Genomic DNA, 19,177 nt, shown 5'->3' on the forward strand with positions numbered 1-19,177 from the left:
TATCCTATCTTACCCCTGATATTCTGGATTTGCTCTGTGCTGACTTATTTCATGCTTGTATTCCATGCAATAGTCTTCATGCTTTTCACGTCACAGTAAGTGTAGTTTTTCTTGTCCATAGTTTCTGTCTAAGTGTTTTTTGTTTCTTAGCCAAGTTTATCGCCGCCTTTGTGCGCGCCTTTTGTTTGCACCTTTTTTTTGTAGTTTAGAGTTAAAAATAAATATGTACTTACACGCCTTGCCCGCGCCAACTTTCCTTTCCATTCCGGGAAAACAAAACCCCCCAAGAGCCACGTTTTAACAATAACTTGGCTTCTGAGAGCTTCAAAATGTTATGAATAAAATGCTAAAGTTGTTGATAAACAAGCAATTATTTTAATAATGAAATATGGTCATTTTAAATGAATTATTATGATCATTTAAAATTTATTAATTCAAATATGTTTATTTTAATGTATAATTCAATGGCTGGATGTGATAAGGAGTCAGAAAAAATATAAATAAAAATACAATCAATTTTTATGTTTTTAGCAAAATATTGTAAAAATGTATTTAGTTGTTTTTTTTATTATTAATAAATATATCTATTTTTAGGTAAGATAAACATAATAATACAATGTATCTCTAGTCTGGATGGTTTAGTTCTTGTCACCCTGTTGTCCTCCCGTCTCTTCCCCAAGGATGGCTCCATGAGCTGGGCAAACGCCTGGAGATACCCTACGTCAACAACACGGTCGGCAGCCCGTCGGTGCGCAGCTCGTACTTCGCCGCCCTCTACTTCACCCTCAGCAGCCTGACCAGCGTCGGCTTTGGCAACGTATGCGCCAACACGGACGCCGAGAAGATCTTCTCCATCTGCACCATGCTCATCGGCCGTATGCCGGACGCCTCGTATGGAATAACGTGATTGGGCAGGCACGCTGTTTATATCGTGGGAAAGCGGACGTGAAAAAAGGCTGTCCTCACTCAGGTCCGCATGGAGCTGGAGGGGGCGTGGCCTCCAGCTCCGGCTGAAAATCGGGAGATTTTCGGGAGAATATTTGTCCCGGGAGGTTTTCGGGAGAGGCGCTGAATTTCGGGAGTCTCCCGGAAAATTCGGGAGGGTTGGCAAGTATGCGTAGCGCTCGGTTGTTTTTAGTAGCCTTACGCAAAAAAAAAAGCAATCAAAAAAAAGCATCTTTAGTGTTTAAAAATGAGAGTCTCTCGCAAGTTTTTTTAACCGTACTTGCGGGCACTTGAACTTGAAAAAGAGAGGACCTAAGATCAACATTCCCTCCGTCGAGACGCTTTAAAGAGGACATGAATTCCATCGATTACTTTATTGAGCAAAACTCTTTTGTCGGCCATGACCAAAACTTCCGTAAAAAAAAAAGTTTCTATCGAGCAAAACTGGTCATTTTCTGCCGTACAAACCAAACCAAAACCAACTTTGTCATCTGTCATATCAACAGCAGCTCCAGCACAACTCCAACACCACCATAATGTGTAATTCCAGGTCGCTACACTATGATTTACCAATCAAATGTGTGCCTATTCTACTGTCATTTATTAAGAATCTTAATTTATAAATATTAATGATCAAATGATGTTATTATATTAAAAAAAATACTAATAAAAATATATTTTACAAACAGAAAGTTACAGGAATGTACACATGATCCCATGCTTACATCTCATTGTGCAACATGTGAATGTTTTAATATTTTTTGTTATTGTCAATGTAAGTGGCCCAAAACACTTATATTAGAAAATAATCTCATGGAAATGACTGCAGTCATTTGATTATAATAATAATACATTTAACTTGTTATTTAGTCAGGTTTGGGACAGGTGTGCTGCTGATGTGACCACAGTGTGCACGCCTGACGTCGCTCACGTGTGCTCCACTGAATGCTCAAGGAGTTTTTGCGCTTTCCTAAGATGGAACTTTGAGGAACACCGCTATAGTATACCTACAGAAGTACAAACCCCAAAACCAGTGTGTAAATGGTAAATAAAAACAAAATACAATGATTTGCAAATCCTTTTCAACCTATATTCAATTGAATAGACTGCAAAGACAAGATACTTAACGTTTGAACTGGAAAACCTTGTCATTTTTTTGCTAATTTTAGCTCATTTGGAATTTAAAGCCTGCAACATGTTTCAAAAAAGCTGGCACATGTGGCAAAAAAGACTGAGAAAGTTGAGGAATGCTCATCAAACACTTATTTGGAACATCCCACAGGTGAACAGGATACTTAAGAACAGGTGGGTGCCATGATTGGGTATAAAAGCAGCTTCCATGAAATGCTCAGTCATTCACAAACAACGATGGGGCGAGAGTCACCACTGTGTGAACAAATGTGTGAGCAAATTGTTGAACAGTTTAAGAACAACATTTCTCAACGAGCTATTGCAAGGAATTTAGGGATTTCACCATCTACGGTCTGTAATATCAAAAGGTTCAGAGAATCTGGAGAAATCACTGCACGTTAAGGGGCAGTGATTTCCTCAGGCGGTAGTGCATCAAAAAACAACATCAGTGTGTAAAGGATATCACCACATGGGCTCAGAAACACTTCAGAAAACCCCTGTCAGTAACTACCAGAGGTGGGACCAAGTCATTGCTTTGCAAGTCACAAGTAAGTCTCAAGTCTTTACCCTCAAGTCTCGAGTCAAGTCCCGAGTCAAGACAGGGCAAGTCCGAGTCAAGTCCAAAGTCAAGACTGGAAAGTCTCAAGTCAAGTCCCAAGTCCTGCATTTTGAGTTTCGAGTCCTTTCAAGTCATTTAACCACAGACTAATATATTTACACAGATTGTGTATGCTTTTAAAACACTGTATTTATTTATTAAAACAAGTGCATTTGAAATTGCAGGGAAAAAGATAGTGCTGACATTGCACTTCAAAATAGCACTATTAACCAGTCATTTTAAACATGTAACTCATTCCTTTACAGAATAAACACATTTGAAAAAAACAAGTGCAACTGTACTTATTTGCACAAAAGTGTTAACATTGTATTTCCATGGCATATTGCATTGTAACTAGTTCCACAGCAGTTTCTATCCTGTTCTTACCTTATCTCATTGATCTCATCTCATACTGTATGTGTGTTGATGTGTGCGTACACATGAAAAACATAACAAATATATGAACATAACAATGAACAGAGTTGTACTTTTTAGATGTCAGGACCCTATGCAATATGTACACATATTCTTAATATAGTATACATTTTAACTGACCTTTATTTGACTATGTTTGTCTTTTTGTAGGTGGCTAAAATACGCGGTGCTGCTGACTGCCGTCTAACGTTACGTTACTGTGTGTGATACATTGACTAACATAATGTTACTGTGTGTGATACATTGACTAACGTAATGTTACTGTGTGTGATACATTGACTAACGTTACGTTACTGTGTGTGATACATTGACTAACGTAATGTTACTGTGTGTGATACATTGACTAACGTTACGTTACTGTGTGTGATACATTGACTAACGTAATGTTACTGTGTGTGATACATTGACTAACGTAATGTTACTGTGTGTGATACATTGACTAACGTAATGTTACTGTGTGTGATACATTGACTAACGTAATGTTACTGTGTGTGATACATTGACTAACGTTACGTTACTGTGTGTGATACATTGACTAACGTAACGTTATGTATAGGTAGCTCATGAAACCCTGTTTAAAAAAAAATCACTTGACAAAAAGTATGAATAAGGTAGCAAACTGCAGTGGACGCAACAGATTGCCGTGTTTGCAATGACGTTATAACCATAGACATCTTATAAGTAGACGCAGCATTGGTTGCTGTGACGTGAGCAATTTGCCCGCCATCTTGAAGTGCTGATGAGGAGCCGGCGAGCAGCCTAAACTGACAGTTGAAAGGTAGAAAACAAAGATGGTGTTCAGCGTTTTCCTGCTCAAATGAGCGGACTGTTGAAAATAGGAATCGGGGGATTATTTTTCACAAGTAAGATTTAACATTAACGTACTATTGGTTGTATTTTATGAAAATAATATTACCACAGAGTTGAGAAGGATCAAAGATCTTCAATATTTGTATGTGAAAATCACAAAGAAATCTTCTGTGGGAGGATGACGCCCCTACAGGGGTTTGCTTTACAAACTTTCAGCCCCACCTAAAACAAAATTCACCAGCCGCCACTGATTATGATGCATTCTCATTTTAGGCAAAGTATAAGACAATACTTTCTTAACAGTATAATTGTAACCAGGAATCAGTCTTCAAGTAACAATATTCAAATACTAACATTGTTGGGTTGAACAGAATTTGGTTTTATTCTGAATCCAGTGAAACAGATTGGTGGTTTTAGCTGATATGAAGACTTTCAGGTGTTTATATATGTTTAAGTATTTGGCAGACGCTTTTATCCAAAGCGACTTACATAAAATAATACATATAAAACAATCACTGCAAACATGATCATTTAAGGGAAGAATGTAATAGAAAATATCAATACAAAGTGTCAAGACATAAACTCTCTGCTGCTGAAGCAACAGAGATACAGTCTATAGGTCCCTAAGATATATAGATATCTAATGTATTCATACATTGTTTATGTAGGATACACGCATATGTATATATAACCTAATCATATTGTTTCTTCAACTTAAAAATAGTTTACCGGTTTTTTTCCCCTTCTCTGGGATTATATTCCCAGTTTTGATCTCGGACGTCTGGTCACTTATAGCGTATAAGAATATTATATTACTGTTAAGCAAACTATGAATAATAAAACACGCCAAAACCTGTGTCTGTTACACACGTATGACAAAAAAGGGGGTGAAAATCAGTCGTATTCAGTGAGGTAAAATGAATTAAATGCACTGACAGTTCATTGCTCCTGCCAAATGAATTGCACTGAGTGGAGCGGATCACCACTCCAAGATGGCGGCCACGCGCCTCGTCTGCGCCAGTAGGCAGTAGCGCTCGATGCTGCGTCTACTTATATATGGTTATAACGTTAGCAGTGAGTTTGCAGCCTCACTGATTTAACTACACAGCAAATAAAAGTCACGTTACTTAGCCAATAAACGTTATCTTACATTCAAAACTTACCCTTCTTTGTGCAACTTCAAATGTTGAACGTTGTTGGAAGTTGTTGCGTCTCCGTCTGTAATATTCGAACTGCGTGATTTGCATACGGCAATTCGTTTTTTGTTGACCAAGTCGTAGTTTTTATACCCGAACGAAACCAACTTTAACATAATTGTTTATCACTGGCACGTTGTTGGACAACTCTTGGTCATTGGTTGTCCTGCAATTTGATTGGATGAATGCTGTGTGATGAAAACAACGTAGTTCTAATTTGATTGGCTGTTGTACTGACAGCACACCAGCTGACAGGAATAACACGCTGATAGACAGACGAAGAAAATGAAAAATACGGAGCGCTCCCAAATATCCTTTTTAAGCTTTGGATTTTGGGGAAAGTGGCAAGTCATGTCAAGTCATGTCAAGTCAAAAGGCTCAAGTCCAAGTGAAGTCACAAGTCATTGATGTTAAAGTCTAAGTCGAGTTGCAAGTCTCTTTACATTTTGTCAAGTCGAGTCTAAAGTCATCAAATTCATGACTCGAGTCTGACTCGAGTCCAAGTCATGTGACTCGAGTCCACACCTCTGGTAACTACAGTACGTCACTACATCTGTAAGTGCAAGTTAAAACTCTACTATGCAAAGCCAAAGCCATTTATCAACAACATCCAAAAACGTTGCCGGCTTCGCTGGGCCCGAGCTCATCTAAGATGGACTGATGCAAAGTGGAAAAGTGTTCTGTGGTCTGACGAGTCCACTTTTCAAATTGTTTAAGGAAACTGTGGACGTCGTGTCCTCCGGACCAAAGAGGAAAAGAACCATCCGGATTGTTATAGGCGCAAAGTTGAAAAGCCAGCATCTGTGATGGTATGGGGGTGTATTAGTGCCCAAGACATGGGTAACTTACACATCTGTGAAGGCACCATTAATGCTGAAAGTTACATACAGGTTTTGGAGCAACATATGTTGCCATCCAAGCAACGTTATCATGGACGCCCCTGCTTATTTCAGCAAGACAATGCCAAGCCACGTGTTACAACAGCGTGGCTTCATAGCAAAAGAGTGCGGCTACTAGACTGGCCTGCCTGTAGTCCAGACCTGTCTCCCATTGAAAATGTGTGGCGCAATATGAAGCCTAAAATACCACAGCGGAGACCCCCGGACTGTTGAACAACTTAAGCTGTACATCAAGCAAGAATGGGAAAGAATTCCACCTGAGAAGCTTAAAAATGTGTCTCCTCAGTTCCCAAACGTTTACTGAGTGTTGTTAAAAGGAAAGGCCATGTAACACAGTGGTGAACATGCCCTTTCCCAACTACTTTGGCACGTGTTGCAGCCATGAAATTCTAAGTTAATTATTATTTGCAAAAAAAAAAAAAAAAGTTTATGAGTTTGAACATCAAATATCTTGTCTTTGTAGTGCATTCAATTGAATATGGGTTGAAAAGGATTTGCAAATCATTGTATTCCGTTTATATTCACATCTAACACAATTTCCCAACTCATATGGAAACGGGGTTTGTAAATAAAATAGCCCCTCCTACCAGTTTTACGTATCGACACGAAAATCGCAGGAAACGTTTATCATAAAGGTCTCAAGGACCCATATCTAAAAAAAACAACCAGGAAGTCGGCCATCTTGGTTTTCGTCTTCCATTATTCGGGCAAAATAAAGGGGTCGTACTTTAACCAACTCCTCCTAGGGACTTTGGCCAAATGAGTCAAGGTTAAATTTACAGATGCCACACAAATTCTGCCTAGGCCACAAGATGTGGGCGTGGCATGGCGCCAAACATTACTCTGATGATTTCGCCAGTGTTGGGTTAGTTACTGAAAACCAGTAACTACTTACAGTTACTAGTTTCTTTATTTCAAAAGTAACTCAGTTACTTACACCAAAGAGTAATGCATTACTGTGAAAAGTAACTATTTAGTTCTTTTTTTTCCTTTTTTTAAGGCTCCCATTAATGCCCTTTTGGCCTTCATTTCAGTACTGTTATTGCACTGGAGAATAATACAATCTGTTGATCAACTTGACATGCATTTGCATCACTGAACTCAGAAAGCAATGTGGTCTACATACAACACACAAAAGACAAAGATATGTTTCAAAGGGCCAATTTATTTCAGGCCAGAACAAATTGACAAAACTATTTTAAAAATCTTTGATCCAAGTCACAACTTACATTTAACTAAAATGTTATTTTCTTTGTGCTCGACAAAATAAAAGTATTGAGAATGTCTCCATGTTAAGAAACTCGACTTCTGGCTTCACCATGATGTCTTGTTAGTTGTTATGAGAGTAGCGTATGTGTGTGTGTGTGTGTGTGGCCCTTTAAGATATAACAGCATGTGAGGTGAGTGATGTCAGTGAGAGAGTGGGCGAGAGAGGTGAGCGAGCGGCAACAGTGAGTGCGTGCAGGTGCTCTAGCTTGGTGGATGGCTGCGACCAATAAAGTCACAAAGTTGCAACAAACCGCCGGCCTCGTCATTCACCCTCAGCTGTAAAGACCCACTTCCGGGTAAAGTGAAGGTTGTTAGCCCCGAAGTACATAGGCCCTGGAGGAACGTCTCTCCTGCGCCCCTCAACTACGGTCTGGGAGCCCACCCCCCCCATCCCCCACCCACACAAAGCACGCCTCTTCTCTGCACGCCTCTTCTTTTCCTTGTGACACAGAAGGACGACACCGCAGCGCTCCAATAAAACACACTCAGATCTTCTGTTTCTAGCCGATACTACATAAAAAAATAACGTAAAATAACGCAGTAACGCATCATGTAGTAACGGTAACTGAGTTACTGAATATAAAAAATAACGCGTTAGATTACTAGTTACCGCCGAAACAGTAACGTGTTACTTTGTAATGCGTTAGTCCCAACACTGGATTTCGTCACAAAACACGAAACGTTACGAACTTGTCACCACAAAGATCTTGTTGTAATTTGGTAGAAATGATGACGACGACCGGCACAGTGGAACAGAGGTTAGTGCGTGTGCCTCACAATAAGAAGGTCCTGGGTTCGATCAAATTTGGCAATATTTGCAAATCTTGCAGCATGACTTTTTCAATTACGCATGCACCTCCTGGTACCCTAGCACCTCCAAAACCCTCAAATCTAGACTCCAAACATCCCAGGACAAGCTAGTCAGATTACTTCTAGACCTCCACCCCAGATCACACCTCACTCCTACCCACTTCTCCAAAGTGGGCTGGCTCAAGGTGGAGGACAGAGTAAAACAACTTGCACTGAGCCTTGTCTATAAAATCCGCTACACCTCCCTGATACCGAAGTACATGTCAAACTACTTCCTTAACGTAAATGACCGCCATAACCACAACACCAGGGGGAGCTCCACTAACCACGTTAAACCCAGATTCCGATCTAACAAAGGTCTTAACTCATTCTCTTTCTATGCCACATCAACGTGGAATGCACTCCCAACAGGTGTAAAAGAAAGGGCATCTCCATCCTCCTTCAAAACCGCACTAAAAGAACACCTCCAAATCAAATCAAATCAAATCAACTTTATTTATAGAGCACATTTAAAATTTACCACAGGGGTAGCCAAAGTGCTGTACAATGAGCAGGTTAAAAGATAAAACGAGTACCGAGCAAACACAACACAACACAAACAGAACACGATAAAAAATAAATAATTAAAATAGAATTAATAAAAACATAAAAACATAAAAACAGGATCACAGCAGGTGTATTATGGGGCGCCATTGCAGGATGGATATCACTCAGTGTTAAAAGCCATGGAATAAAAGTATGTTTTTAAGAGAGATTTAAAAACAGGAAGAGAGGAGGCTTGTCTAACACTCAGGGGTAGGTCGTTCCAAAGCTTGGGAGCAGCAACGGCGAAAGCTCTGTCACCTCTAAGCTTCAGCCTTGTGTCAGGGACCGTCAACAGCAGCTGATCGGCTGATCTTAAGGATCGGGTGGGGCAGTAAGGCTGAAGGAGGTCGGAGAGATAGGTTGGCGCGAGGTTGTTTAGACATTTAAAAATTCGGTAATATTCGGTAACGCACAGGGAGCCAGTGAAGGGACGCTAAAATAGGGGTGATGTGCTCACGTCTGCGGGTCTGTGTTAGCAGACGAGCAGCAGAGTTCTGCACGAGCTGCAGGCGGGCGAGGGAGGCCTGGCTAATGCCAACATACAGGGCATTACAGTAATCAAGACGAGTCAAGATAAAAGCGTGGATTAATTTCTCAAGATCATGTCTTGATAGAAGCGGTTTCACTTTCGCTATTTGGCGTAATTGATAAAAGCTTTTTTGAACGACGCTGCTGATTTGTTTTTCGAATTTAAAATCTGAGTCAAACTTTACCCCCAGGTTTGTGACACAGTCGCTGAGATACGGGGTCAGAGTGCCGAGGTCAACGTTGGGGGAGGGAGAGCGACTTGGACCGAACAACATAACTTCTGTTTTATCTTCATTTAGGCTCAGGAAGTTAGCTGAAAGCCAGACTTTGATGTCGTGCAGGCAGTCAATAAGACGTTGAACCGTGTTATTTTGTGCCATGGGAAAATAAATCTGGCAATCATCGGCATAAAAATGAAATGCAATACTGTACTTCCTAAAAATAGAACCAAGGGGGAGAAGGTAAAGCGCAAATAAAATTGGGGCAAGGATTGAGCCCTGGGGGACCCCATGTGGTAAAGGAGCTGTGGACGACATAAAACTGTCTACTTTTACACAAAAACTCCTGTCGGTTAGGTACGACCGGAACCAGTTGAGGGCGACGCCCTTAATGCCCACACAGTTCTCAAGACGAGTGATTAAGGTGGCGTGGTCGACGGTGTGGAACGCAGCAGACAGATCTAAAAGCACCAGGACAACATATTTACCAGAATCAGTGGACAGGAGGATATCGTTAAAAACTTTTAGAAGCGCTGACTCTGTGCTGTGGAGGGCTTTAAAACCGGACTGGAACAGCTCAGTGATACCATTATCCTCTAAGAAGGGCAACAACTGACTGTAGACAACCTTCTCTAATATTTTGGAAATGTATGGAAGATTAGAGATAGGTCTGAAGTTAGAGAGGAGAGAGGGGTCGAGGCTGGGTTTTTTAAGTAGAGGTCGTACCACTGCATGTTTAAACTCTACTGGAACTATTCCAGAAGAGAGGCTACTATTGATAACTTCAAACCTAAACTAACACCCTCCCTTCCTCATATCTCTTCAGATTGTAAATAATCAAATGTAAATAATCAAATGTAGTCACTTTTTCTTATAATTTCGGATCTCTCTCTCTGTGTCCAATACTTGCTGTACATATGTAGCAAGTCAGACCTACACTGTTCCAATGTCAATTTCTCTGATGATGCAATTGTTGATACCAACCTAACTTAACCCCCCTCCATATCCCACACCCCGGATTGTAAATAATGTAAATAATTCAATTTATATACTGTGATGATTATCTTGTGTGATGACTGTATTATGAAAATAGTATCATGAATCAATTAAATTGGCCCCCGACTTAAACAAGTTGAAAAACTTATTGGGGTGTTACCATTTAGTGGTCAATTGTACGGAATATGTACTTCACTGTGCAATCTACTAATAAAAGTTTCAATCAATCAATCAATCAATCAAAAACTGTTCAGCCCTCTATTACGTCAATTACTGCCCTCATGTGGATTATACGTGTAATGCATGCATCTGATCCGATACATCAGGCTTTGTAAGGCAAAAAAAAACTACACTGATGATGTAGAGGGCTCCAAAACCTATGTATCACTCGGCGTTGCAGGGCTAAGACGAGCTTCATGCACAAGAAGAGGAAGTTGAGAGCTAATCGAGCGTCTAAGTGGACGCCTCGGCAAGTCAGGAAGAAGAAAAGAGGCTCTGCTGCGGCCGCGCGACCTCAACGAGCGTTATTTATTCATGATTCGCCCCGCGTTTGTGCCGAGTCAGAACGCATTTTGCGGGCAAATCAGAGGGGCGGGGGTGGCAAAGGTCAAAAAGGCCTGAAAATGCTGGGCAGGAAGTCACATGACACTGCGGAAACTGCTGTTGGTCATGAATATTGGATACCTCAGCAAAGACAAAGAATGTTGTCGTCCAATTTTGAAAAAGAGTGCATGATCGTGTCCATCTTCCCTTTCATTTCCTTGCCAGATGCTCATTTACATATGCAAATGCTTACTTGTACGATTGTGTCCTTTTTGGACCTTGAAGGAAAACCAAGGTTCTGCTAGGACTGGGCAATAAAACTATATCAAAGGGTTGGAATTAGGGGTTAAATCACCAAAAATGATTTCCAGGCACGGCACCGCTGCTGCCCACTGCTCCCCTCACCTCCCAGGGGGTGAACAATCCACCTACTCAGTGGCCTAGTGGTTAGAGTGTCTGCCCTGAGATCGGTAGGTTGTGAGTTCAAACCCCGGCCGAGTCATCCCAAAGACTATAAAAATGGGACCCATTACCTCCCTGCTTGGCACTCACCATCAAGGACTGGAATTGGGGGTTAAATCACCAAAAATTATTCCCGGGCGCGGCACCGCTGCTGCCCACTACTCCCCTCACCTCCCAGGGGGTAGAGATGCGCGGATAGGCAATTATTTCATCCGCAACCGCGTCAGAAAGTCGTCAACCATCCGCCATCCACCCGATGTAACGTTTGATCAGAACTACACCCGCCCACCATCCGCCCGTTGTTATATATCTAATATTAATAAAAAAAATTAAAAAAAAGGGTGAAAACTACGCGAATTGCACCTTGTGCAGACAAGATTTTTCGATCGGACACGGAGGAATTAGCGATGTAAAAGACCACGTTGGGACAAAAAAACACAAGTCTAATGCCGTTGCTAGCGATACAAGTGGAAAACTTTCAACGTTTTTCGTCGCCCAAACAGATTCTTTGGATGTGATAAATGCCGAAGTTTTATTTACGGAGGCAATAATTGAGCATGGACTTCCAATCGCACTGGCTGATCACATGGGACAGTTAATAATGTAATGCAACCTTTAAAAATCATTACGCGGTGATCGCGATCCCAAAAATAAACTTTTCTTGCATGATAATGTCCAGAAAAATTCGCTTTATATTACTATAGAGTCCTTTTAACGAATGAGTTTGATGGTTTATCACAAACCTTAAATGAAAGAAGTCCTTTGTTCTCCTGCACCATGCATGCGCAATCCTGTCGGCTGTATTTCACAGCACGACATACTGTAAAAAGTGTTTATACTATTTATACTTTCAATTAACAAATTGAAGTCTTGTGAAAGGTTGACAGGATAACTGGCATTAACTGTCAAAATAATTTCAAACTATTGAAGTTAGCTTACAGAATAAACATGTCAATCAACCCATATGATTTTTGCTGTAATATTTTTGTTTTGAAAAGTCACTGTGACTGATAGAAAAGTGATGGTTTTAGCAACATTTTAACCTGTCTGAATGCTAATAGTCATTTTGCGTCGGGGGGCGAAGCCCTGAACCCTCCACCAGGACTTTGTCCTGGACCTACCGGGGCCTGCGGCCCTTGGACCCTGGCTACTAGGTTTTTCTGATTTAAAAGTTGGCAGGTATGGTGAGGTTATAAAGCTTTTGCCTGTTAAAGAAAGGAGACTGATCCAATGCAGTGCACACATTCGCGTGCCACGCTGTCACGACCCAGACGCACACCAGTGCGCAATCATATGGGAGCCGCGCTGAGCGCACCTCCAAGCGCGTCTCGCTGCCGGCGACGGCCAGGTATGGGCCCACGCTCCAGCGCCATCCATTTTCAGGGCTAGTTGATTCGGCAGGTGGGTTGTTACACACTCCTTAGCGGGTTCCAACTTCCATGGCCACCGTCCTGCTGTCTATATCAACCAGGGTGAGCCCCACCCCTTTCATGAGCGCACTACGCGCGGAGTGACCCCTGTTACGCGCCCCCGGCAACAGGGGTGGCAAGCAGGTAAGCTGCGCGGGCGGAGCGCGCGGAGTGACCCATGTTACGAGCCCCCGGCCACGGGGGTGGCGGGCAGGTAAGCTGCTTACCTACTGCGCGTGACGCCGGCCGCGGCGAAAGCGGACGAGGCGGGGTGTCGGTGCGGTGGGCGCGGTAGTGACCCTGGACGTGCGTCGGGCCCTTCTCGCGGATCGCCTCAGCTACGGCTCCCGGTGGGGCCCTCTCGGGGGAAGGGGCCTCGGTCCCGGACCCCGGCGAGGCGTCCCTTCTCCGCTCCGTAAAAGTGTCCATCTCTTTTCTTTTTTTTTCTTCTGTTGTGGCATATGCAGCAGGTGCCTGCTCGTTTTTCGTATGTGGGTAACAACATTTAACTATGTATATATATTTCCCAATTGGTTTAACTGCCACCCGCAAAAAAAAAAAAAAAAAAAAAAATTAATCCGCCCGACCCGACCCGCGAGCGGATAAAATCTTAGTTTTTTTAATTTCATCCGCCCGATCCGCGGATAATCCGCGGACTCCGCGGTTGTGTCCGCAAACCGCGCATCTCTACCAGGGGGTGAACAAGGGGATGGGTCAAATGCTGAGGACAAATTTCACCACACCTAGTGTGTGCGTGTGGCAATCATTGGTACTTTAACTTTAACTTAATATATGTCGTCATAGAGGGCTTCACGGTGGAAGAGGGGTTAGTGCATCTGCCTCACAATACGAAGGTCCTGAGTAGTCTTGGGTTCAATCCCGGGCTCGGGATCTTTCTGTGTGGAGTTTGCATGTTCTCCCCGTGACTGCGTGGGTTCCCTCCGGGTACTCCGGCTTCCTCCCACTTCCAAAGACATGCACCTGGGGATAAGTTGATTGGCAACACTAAATTGGCCCTAGTGTGTGGATGTGAGTGTGAATGTTGTCTGTCTATCTGTGTTGGCCCTGCGATGAGGTGGCGACTTGTCCAGGGTGTACCCCGCCTTCCGCCCGATTGTAGCTGAGATAGGCTCCAGCGCCCCCCGCGACCCCAAAGGGAATAAGCGGCAGAAAATGGATGGATGTCGTCATAGACACGTAATTGATGTCAATAAAAACATGCGTTCGATAAAACCTTCAGTATTTTTTTTTAATTTCTTCTTGGTGGGAAGAAAGTGAAAGTGTGGAAGCAAGGTTGGTTGCACAAGCAAAAGGCACTCGTTCTCCGGTAGCCGAGCAACGGGAAGTGAATCACGTGACACGCTAACAGTATCAACTATCAAGTTTGGTTTATTGTTTGCATGGAGTAAGAAGAGAAAGTCAAAATGAAGAAATTGAGGATAAAAGGGGAAAAGTCAACTCGACCGTTTTTTGGATTTTTTTTTTTCCCCAAAAGGGACCGTAGTCTGTAAATGATGTAAGGCAAGACCGCTAATACCATACCATCTTAGCCGCACACACCCTTTAGAGCACAGTAGTGACTTTCTGCCACTAAACCTGCAGAAAATAGTTCTGTTTACATTTTCACACTTTGCACTATTTTCTTACAATTTATGAAGCATTTCTTACATACTTTATTTTTGCACCTTAATTTTAAGAGCTTATTGTTAAGTCTTCAATGTGATTTTACTTTTTTTTTTTACATAGTTTGAGTGTTTTCCACGATTGTGTTGACAATTCCTTTCTGCCTTGATAGCTAAGGGATTATAATTAGAGGAAGTCCTGCAACATATTTTCCATAGGTCATAAAAAATGTCAATAATTATCAATATACAGGACTGTCTCAGAAAATTAGAATGTTGTGATAAAGTCCTTTATTTTCTGTAATGCAACTAAAAACATGAAAATGTCATACATTCTGGATTCATTACACATCAACTGAAATATTGCAAGCCTTTTATTATTTTAATATTGCTGATTATGGCATACAGCTTAAGAAAACTCAAAAATCATATCTCAAAAATTCAAATATGTCCTCAGACCAAGTAAAAAAAAAGATTTATAACAGCAAAACAAAATCAAACATTTGAAAATGTAAATTAATGCACTCAGTACTTGGTTGGGAATCCTTTTGCACGGATTACTGCATCAATGTGGCGTGGCATGGAGGCAATCTGCCTGTGGCATTGCTGAGGTGTAATGGATGCCCAGGATGCTTCAATAGCGGCCTTTAGCTCATTTGCATTATTGGGTCTGGTGTCTTTCAGCTTCTTCTTCACAATACCCCACAAATTCTCTATGGGGTTCAGATCAAGGGAGTTGGTAGGCCAATCGAGGACAGTAATGCCATGGTCAGTACACCAGTTACTGGTGGTTTTGGCACTGTGGGCAGGTGCCAGTTCATGCTGGAAAATTAAATCATCATCTCCATAGAGCTTTTCAACAGATGGAAGCATGTAGCCGTATTCCCATGGCCAAGCCACTCCTGAACTCAAGACAACGGAAGAAGCGTCTGACTTGGGCTATGGAAAAGAAGCACTGGACAGTTGCAGAGTGGTCCAGAGTCCTGTTTTCAGACGAAAGTTTTGTATTTCATTTGGAAGTCAAGGCACTAGAGTCTGGAGGAAGGCTGGAGAGGAGCAAAATCCAAGTTGCTTGAAATCCAATGTGAAGTTCCCACAGTCAGCAATGGTTTGGAGAGCCATGTCGGCTGCTGGTGTTGGTCCACTGTGTTTCATCAAGTCCAGAGTCAATGCAGCTGTGTACCAAGAGATTTAGAGCACTACATGCTTCCATCTGTTGAAAAGCTCCATGGAGATGATGATTTCATTTTCCAGCATGATTTGGCACCTGCCCACAGTGCCAAAACCACCAGTAACTGGTGTACTGACCATGGCATTATTGTCCTCGATTGGCCTGCCAACTCCCCTGACCTGAACCCCATGGAGAATTTGTGGGGTATTGTGAAGAAGAAGCTGAAAGACACCAGACCCAATAATGCAAATGAGCTAAAGGCCGCTATTGAAGCATCCTGGGCATCCATAACACCTCAGCAATGCCACAGGCTGATTGCCTCCATGCCACGCCGCATTGATGCAGTAATCCGTGCAAAAGGATTCCCAACCAAGTACTGAGTGCATTAATTGACATCTTCAAATGTTTGATTTTGTTTTGCTGTTTTAAATCTTTTTTTTCTGAGGAAATATTCTAATTTTTTTAGATTTGAGTTTTCTTACGCTGTATGCCATAATCAGCAATATTAAAAGAATAAAAGGCTTGCAATATTTCAGTGTAATGAATCCAGAATGTATGACATTTTCATGTTTTTAGTTGCATTACAGAAAATAAAGAACTTTATCACAATATTCTAATTTTCTGAGACAGTCCTGTAGACTGATGTATTAATAATGTTCACACAATTACTGCATACCAAATAATTCCTTTCCCTAGTTAAATAAGAATAACAGGGCAAATTCATGTTACACAGCCTTTATTTCCTGCCACTAAACCTGCAGAAAATAGTTCTCAGGTTTCTTTATGTTCACATTTTCACACTTTGCACTATTTTCTTACAATTTATGAAGCATTTCTTACATACTTTATTTTTTAACCTTAATTTTAAGAGCTTATTGTTAAGTCTTCAATGTGATTTTACTATTTTGTTTACATAGTTTGAGTGTTTTCCACGCTTGTGTTGACATTTCCTTTCTGCCTTGATAGCTGAGGGATTATAATCAGAAGAAGGCCTGCACCTTATTTTCCATTTGTCATAAAAATGTCAATAATTATCAATATCCACTGATATATTAATAATGTTCAAACAATTACTGCATACCAAACAGCTCATTTCCATAGTTAAATAAGAATAAAATGGCAAATTAATGTTACACAGCCGTTATTCCCTAGCACTAAACCGGCAGAAAATTGTTCTTCTCGGGTTTCTCTATGTTTAAATTTTCACACTTTGCACTATTTTATTACACTTTATGAAGGATTTCTTACAAATTCATTATTTTTATTTCCCTCTTTTTAAGAGCCTATTAAGTCTTCAATGTGATTTTACTATTTTGTTTACATAGTTTGAGTGTTTTCCATGCTTGTGTTGACATTTCCTTTCTGCCTTGATAGCAGAGAGCATTACAGTCAGAGGAATGTAACATTTCAAATGAAATATATTTTTTTTACTGCTCCTTACTTTCAATAGGTATGGTAGCAATAATTATCAATATCAACCGATATGAACAGATTAAAAAACAACAATTGTAGGTAGAGGACTGTGGAGGAAAGAAGCAGTGTTGACACGTGTGAGAACATGGACAGGCTAGAAAATGCGAATCTGGCAGTAAACCAAAAAAAGTGGTTTTCTCTGGCCAATACCAAACACGTCGCCATGGAAACACAGGAAAGGAATCATATCGGGAAATCATTTCTTGGAGTCGAGCACCATTTATGCGGCGTGTCAACAAATCCCAGACGGCGTGCTGAATTGTGGGAGTTTGGCAGCGGCTCGCCGTTTTTTGGCCGCCGCGTAAACAAACGCGTGCGATGAAAGCGTTCGCTGGATTAGCGGCGGCTGTCATCCATTGTTGGGGACCAGCTGAATAAAAACATCGGCAAGGAATAAACTCCAAGCAAGCTGATTATCTTATTATCGACTTGGTCACTCAGTGGCGCCACCATCAGGATGCTCCACGTATAGCACACATACGCCGGGCAGCGGCAGTCAATACCATCTATCTATCCATTTTCTACCGCTTGTCCCTTTTGGGGTCGCGGGCAATGCATTCTAGGTAATACAGGGGTGTCCAAACTTTTTCCACTGAGGGCCGAACACTGAAAAATTAAAGCATGCGGGGGCCATTTTGATATTTTTCATTTACAAAATCAATACACACACACACACACACGTTAGGTCAGGAAAAAACAGAGGCTATTTCATCCCTACAAGCCTGTTTCGCAGGTTTCCGTGCTCTTCAGGGGATTTTAACATTTTAAAATCCACCTTCCCTTTATTTCGAAAATCCTCGAAAAAATTGTCGCACAGCAGCTAAATGAACACTTAGTGTCTAACAATCTCTGTGAACCTTTTCAATCCGGTTTCAGGGCAAATCACTCTACGGAGACAGCCCTCGCAAAAATGACTAATGATCTACTGCTAACGATGGATTCTGATGCGTCATCTATGTTGCTGCTTCTTGATCTTAGCGCTGCTTTCGATACCGTCGATCATAATATTTTATTAGAGCGTATCAAAACACGTATTGGTATGTCAGACTTAGCTTTGTCGTGGTTTAACTCTTATCTTACTGACAGGATGCAATGCGTCTCCCATAATAATGTGACCTCGGACTATGTTAAGGTAACGTGCGGAGTTCCTCAGGGTTCGGTTCTTGGCCCTGCACTCTTTAGTATTTACATGCTGCCGCTAGGCGACATCATACGCAAATACGGTGTTAGCTTTCATTGCTATGCTGATGACACCCAACTCTACATGCCCCTAAAGCTGACCAACACGCCGGATTGTAGTCAGCTGGAGGCGTGTCTTAATTAAATTAAACAATGGATGTCCGCTAACTTCTTGCAACTCAACGCCAAGAAAACGGAAATGCTGATTATCGGTCCTGCTAAACACCGACATTTATTTGATAATACCACCTTAACATTTGACAACCAAACAATTACACAAGGCGAATCAGTAAAGAATCTGGGTATTATCTTCCACCCAACTCTCTCCTTTGAATCACACATTAAGAGTGTTACTAAAACGGCCTTCTTTCATCTCCGTAATATCGCTAAAATTCGTTCTATTTTATCCACTAGCGACGCTGAGATCATTATTCATGCGTTCGTTACGTCTCGTCTCGACTACTGTAACGTATTATTTTCGGGTCTCCCTATGTCTAGCATTAAAAAATTACAGTTGGTACAAAATGCGGCTGCTAGACTTTTGACAAGAACAAGAAAGTTTGATCATATTACGCCTATACTGGCTCACCTGCACTGGCTTCCTGTGCACTTAAGATGTGACTTTAAGGTTTTACTACTTACGTATAAAATACTACACGGTCTAGCTCCGTCCTATCTTGTCGATTGCATTGTACCATATGTCCCGGCAAGAAATCTGCGTTCAAAGAACTCCGGCTTATTAGTGATTCCCAGAGCCCAAAAAAAGTCTGCGGGCTATAGAGCGTTTTCTATTCGGGCTCCAGTACTATGGAATGCCCTCCCGGTAACAATTAGAGATGCTACCTCAGTAGAAGCATTTAAGTCCCATCTTAAAACTCATTTGTATACTCTAGCCTTT

The 19,177-nt window shown here is 41.7% G+C and overlaps 1 long non-coding RNA gene across 2 annotated transcripts in view; it reads right to left on the reverse strand.

Moving 5' to 3' along the window:
* The window catches only part of LOC133577872 (uncharacterized), a 78,767-nt gene that overhangs the window by 4,338 nt on the left and 55,252 nt on the right, over positions 1-19,177 (reverse strand). Inside the window, exon 4 of one of the 2 annotated variants that reach the window (XR_009811781.2) lies at positions 17,362-17,470. The exons of the other annotated variant lie outside the window; for it this stretch is intronic. This is a non-coding gene — a long non-coding RNA (uncharacterized lncRNA). Of the gene's footprint in view, positions 1-17,361; positions 17,471-19,177 lie in introns of those variants that run through there. 2 annotated transcript variants of the gene reach the window in all.

This window comes from Nerophis lumbriciformis, linkage group LG39 (assembly GCF_033978685.3).
Source record: "Nerophis lumbriciformis linkage group LG39, RoL_Nlum_v2.1, whole genome shotgun sequence".
NCBI lineage: Eukaryota > Metazoa > Chordata > Actinopteri > Syngnathiformes > Syngnathidae > Nerophis > Nerophis lumbriciformis.